At 36.5% G+C, this 5946-nt stretch overlaps 1 non-coding gene across 1 annotated transcript; it reads left to right on the top strand.

Annotated features, from left to right (window-relative positions):
- Nucleotides 1-1220: 1220 nt before the first annotated feature.
- LOC128287107 (small nucleolar RNA R71) lies at nucleotides 1221-1324 on the top strand. Its single transcript, XR_008277807.1, has one exon. It is a non-coding gene; the product is annotated as a small nucleolar RNA R71 (small nucleolar RNA).
- Nucleotides 1325-5946: the final 4622 nt, after the last annotated feature.

The following is a 5946-nucleotide window of genomic DNA, read 5'->3' on the forward strand; positions in this document are numbered from 1 at the left end:
TTTCGGGTAGTTTGTCTTGATCATATGCATTGTATTCCTTTGTCAGGGCTACAGTTTCAAATTCTCCAAGACTTTGTTTCTTAGGAATGATATCATTATAAATTTAACGTAATTCGGCATTTGCTCAAGTGCTTCTACCAACTGATTGTTGATATGAAGTTGGTTGAGTATGTCTAAGAACTTCTTGAATTGGACTTCCTGCTTTTGCTTTTGAAGTCTTTAAGGGTAGGGTGGTGGAGGATTCTTTACTAGAGCTGGTTGTTCATCTTCTGTGGAAATTCTGCATCTAACGTAGTTGTTAGTTTATCAAAATTGACTGGTTAAGAAGTTATCTTATTGGATTTTAACACTCAGCTGAACTTCCACTGAATCTTGAGCAGCAACTAGCCCTTGTTCAGCTTCAACAGTGTTGGGCTCTAATGTCTTTCAGCTCCTTAGTGCCAATGCTTTACAATGCTCATTCCCTGGATTTCTTAGATTCTCCGTATCATTAGGCAAAGCACCTTGTGCACGGTTTCTAAGTTTAGTGGCAAGCTGGCCCATTTGGTTTTCCAGGTTTTTCAATGGAGCTACTTGGCTTTGGATTAATGCATCATTTATGGCTATATATGCCTTCAACAAGTTTTCTAAGCCATTGAAAGTTTCAGCTTGAGGTTGCATCTGAACTTGTTGGGTAAAAACAAGTGGCTGGGTTGGTTTAGGTTTGGAATAAGTGTTACTGATTCCAGCCCTTCTGTTACCTTAGGAAAAATTAAGGTGGTTTCGCCAAGATGGGTTATAAAAATTGGATTGTAGTCCTTGCCTTCCTTGATTCTGGTTCTGATTACCCATGTAATACATGAATAATAGGTCTGATTGACATTCTTCGAAAAATGTCTTTCCCCACAATAAATACAGGCTATATTTTCAAATTGATTGGGTGGCTGAGCTGCAAAACTATTAAACCCATTAGTGGTAAAACTTTTAATATTGAAGAAATAGAAAATACCTGAGATGCGAGTGAAGTGAGTGGATCCACTTCATGTATTCCAGTGACTTGTCTTCCTGAGCTGCTCGATTGGTTGGCCATTGATAACTGTTGTTGGCAGTTCTCTTAATGGTTTCATAAGCCTCGTTATAAGACTTAGAAAAAAGAGCACCATTAGCAGAAGTGTCCACTACCATCCTTGTGTGAGCATTGAGACCATTATAGAATGTCTCAAGTTGGATGCAATGATGGGACTCCATGATGAGGGCACTTTCGTAATAACTCTTTGTACCTTTCCCATACCTCATATAAGGACTCATAATCCATTTGTCGAGTAGTGATCTCGTTCCTTAACTTAGCATTCTTGCTATGCGGGAAATACTTCATGAGGAATCTTTTTGCTAACTCTTGCCATGTGGAAATGGAACCTGATGGCAATGACTTTAACCAGGGTTGAGCTTTGTCCCTTAGTGAATATGGGAGCAGCTTTAATCGTAGCTTATCTTAAAGTACTCTAGCTAACTTGAAAGAATCGCTCACCTCCATAAACAGTCTTAAGTGAAGACTAGGATCTTCGGTAGGCATTCCACTGAATTGGCCCATTGTCTGAAGCATCTGGAACATGAGTAGCTTTAGTTCGAACTATTGTGCCTCGATTTCGGGTCTCCTAATACCAGGATTAAGATCATGAAACACTGGCATGACATACTGTCTTAAAGCTCTATCCCTATCATCAGCAATAAGGATAGGATTTTGAGTAGGGTTTGTTCCATTTCCTTGATTCAGATTTTCATAGTTCATTTCTTCGGTCCTTTTCTGAAATGCTTGTATTCTTCGTTGTCGAAAAGTTCTTTCAATCTCAGGGTCTTCGAGGAATAAATCGACGATTCGATCGATACTCATAAAAATTGTAACAAAATAATTTTAATTAAGTTTAAATTGAACAGAAAAATAAACCAAAATGGAAAATTCACAAATTCACAAATAATGACTTTTAAAACAGTCTCCAGCAACGGCAGTAAAAACTTGAAACAACGAAAATGTGCAAGTTGACACAATCGCAACAAGTAATAAAGTGACAAGTAAATGTCGAGTTATCGTACCCAAAGGGACTGTGAAAGGAATTATTTATGAATGCAATTAAATACACTTTGGTGAAGAAAATATTTTGATTTGAAGAGGTGATTAAAAACTAAGATTTTTAACCAAGTAAAATAAATAAAGAGAAAATAAAAGTTCCAATGTACGATTTCAAAAGATGATTTTAGTTAAGATTACATAATTGTATTAGATTAATCACATTTCTTAACTTAGAATTACTAAACTCATGTTCATGTTGTTACGAATAAATTCACTGCAACTTGGTAATTTGCTAACTTATGAACATAATCACCTACCAAAATCCATTTATCTCTTGACTATATCTTTATGCTAATTCATTCGATTAAACACATTTTAATAAGCAAATGCGTTAATGCACATACATACTAATGAAATTAAAAATAATCTCTTGTACATATCTCTATGCCAATTCAAACAATTATTTCAAACTCATAAGCACATAAAATATTACGTGAGTTAACAATGTGTTCCTACCTTGAAACAATTTAATCAAATCTTGCAAGTTATGCAAGGCTAATGTATCGTTAGATATTGTTGCTAATTTAACCCTCAGCTACCTTAGATGATGAAACATGAATTAATTAAGTATCTTATCAATTAATTACAATTACAATCCATTTAAATAATTAATTCATTAGTTACCTTACAATTGTAATGTAAGAAAAACTTAGTCATGGTTTTACTTAATCAAACATCTTACCAAGGCCTATAACAACACAAACACAATTTTAATAAATTAAGTGGACAAAATACAATCAACCTAACACAAATTAAATTTAAGCCATATTAATTAAATTAAATATATCAACATCACAATTATTCATAGACATGTTCATAACAACAACAACAAAATTAAAAATATAAGAAAAAAGAATCAAATATGGTGTTTCTCCGAGGCTTGACTAGTTTGCTCCGCTCCTCCTTCTCCGCTTGTTCTTGTTGAACTGATACTTCCATGAACACTTGAATGCTGCCCCAAATAGTGGTTGAAGGAATCTTTTTCAAGAGGTGAAATCGAAAAGGGAATAGGGAAGGAAATGAAGAACAACTGAAGGGGATTGAAGAGAGAAAGTGAGAGAGAAGTGAAAGGATGAGAGGTTTTGAGATGTGTTTCAAATGAGCAGCCAATGGGGTTTTATAGGTTGAATAAGCTACTAAAAGCAAAAAAAAATTAGTAGACGTAGAGTCCCCTATGGTCGGCCACACATGTGTCAAGTTTGAAGGTTTCGTAACACCCTTTACCCGTATTCGACGCTGGAACAGGATACGAGGCATTACTGGACACACATCACAAACAATCATACAATTCCTAGTCATAAATTTGCATCCAAATTAAAACCATTCACGTTCAATCATAAAATCCCTAGTACGAGCCCATGAGGCCCAAAACATGTTTGGGAGTGGTCCAAGAATAAACTGAGAACTGTAGAAATTTTTACAAACTTAGAAAATTTTTCCCCTAAACAGGGGTCACACGCCCGTGTGGATATAGGACACGCCCATGTCGGTAGGTCGTGTGGCTACACTCGCCCATGTCCTGACCCCGTGTAACTTTTTGACTTGTAAACTATAAACCAATTGAGGTCACACAGCCAAGTCACACGCCCGTGTGCTAGGCCGTGTGGAAAAGTTTCATAAAATAGGTGCAGACTTCACACGGCCATGGCATACATCCGTGTTCGAGCCGTGGCATCCACACGGCTAAGACACACTCCCATGTCTCTTCCCGTGTGATCAATTCTAAGTATTCTATTTCTCAAAATTAAGGTGTAGGGGACACACGGCCTATACACATGCTCATGGGGCAGATCGTGTGTCACACACGGCTTACACACACGCCTGTGTGTCTACCTGTGTGGAAAAAATAAAGGCTATTTACCAAGCCATTTGCCACCCTTATTCACATATACACTTACACCAAATTAAAGACACAAAACATGGCATACTTAGGCAACCAAACATCCACAATCATGGCTAAATCATATCAATACAATACCATCCACTATCATACTCACAACATGTAACACCACTTACCCATGTCCGATGTCGGAATAGGGTATGAGGCATTACCGGACTTAAACATACACATTCATGTAAAAACTGGGCCATAAAATCTCTTTAAATTCAAAACATTTCAAACACATGCATGTCGTCCCTTATTTGGGTTTACGAAGCCCAAAACATTCATCAGAATCGATTCAGGACTAAACCGAGAACTTAAGAAGTTTCAGGAAAACTTAGAAAATTTTCCCATGAAACAGGGTCACACGCCAGTGTGGACATAGGGACACGCCCGTGTGCCTTTGGCACGCCCTTGTCCTCAAGCTATGTAACTCTCTGTTTATGATGTCAGCATGCACATCGAACCACACGGCTGGGCCACACTCCCTTGTCTCCAGGCCGTGTCCCTCACACAGTTGAGACACACGGCCATGTCTCAGCCCGTGTTGTAACATCCTGAATTTGGGGCCTAGAAGAGTTGGGTTTTGAGTCTGGGATTCGAATAGAAGAAAACCTGAATAATTAGGAAGTTTTAAATATTATCGTTTCAGAAAAAAATTTATTTTATTAAATTACCACTAGAAAATTTTTACTGCATTTATTATTACGGATATTTTAAATTTTTATGAAATTTTAATTAGTATTATGAGATAAAATTATTATTATTAGAAAAATATTATTGTATGTATGTTTGAAAATTTTTATGAAAATTATTATTATTTATTGTATTATTGATATTTGAAATTTTATTATTAGATATATTTATAAAATTATTATTATTATTGGAAAGGAAAAAAATATTAGTTGTAACACCACGATTTTCGGATTTTTTTGGGTTTTGTGATTTTAGTAAATCTTGAAATTTTCATGTTCTAAATATTAGAATTATGTTTAAATGTGTTAGTAGACCTTTAGAAGGCCAAAGACTAAGCTAAACACGGTAAAATATCAAGGTGGGATTTTTAAGTGAATAGGAGATTTGGTTAAGTGGGCTTTTAAGAAGAACTGCGTAAGTTATGACACAAATAAGGCCTTGGTAAAGTGGCAAGGTGACGTCACTAAGTTCCTAAAAAGTGGCGCTGGAAGGAATTGGAGGTCCAGGGTTCAAGTTGTAAGGTAGGCATATTGTTTTTCTTTTAATTTTAGGCATGTACTAGCCATGTGATCACACAAGTAAATTTCGACAAGGGCCTTAGGGAGATGGGCGATTGCTCTAATTTAATATTAGGGTTAGGTTCTTTTCTTTTCTATCTTGGAGAATTAGGGTTAGCCACCTGAAAGCTTTCTTTCATCTTTTCTGCATTCTCACAAAAGCCGAAAACACAAGTCTATTTCTCATTGTGCCGAATTTTCTTCTTCTCTTTTCCTCCATGTTTTCTCTTCCTTTATGCTTCTCCTTCTAGCCGAAACCTTCTGACCATCTTATTCACCTTCTTTGTCGATCCCATCTTCCATTAAACCTTCATCACCAATCGCCATTTAAAGGCCGAAATCCTAAAAACTCACTACTTGTGCCGATTTCTCCAAAGCCAAATCCTTCAGTATTTTTGTTTCTTGTGATCAACATTCATCTTCTCTAAACCCTTAATATCTGTCGGCATCGTTACTCCAAGGTTATAGCCTCAAACCATCATCTTCTTCATCACCTAAAAAGCCGAAATACCATAGATTTAGGGACTTATAGCCGAAACTTCAGATCTTCTAGATTCGAGTTCTACCATCATTTAGAGGATAAATCTGCATCAGATCTGCGTAGAAATCAAAGAGGAACAAGTGGTAAGTGCTCATCACTTCAGATCTAGTCTTATTTTACAACTTCGAAAAGGCCGAAGTCCCTAAAATCTAGGGAGGCTGTC

The sequence above is a fragment of the Gossypium arboreum genome, chromosome 13 (assembly GCF_025698485.1).
Source record: "Gossypium arboreum isolate Shixiya-1 chromosome 13, ASM2569848v2, whole genome shotgun sequence".
Classification (NCBI taxonomy): Eukaryota; Viridiplantae; Streptophyta; class Magnoliopsida; order Malvales; family Malvaceae; genus Gossypium; species Gossypium arboreum.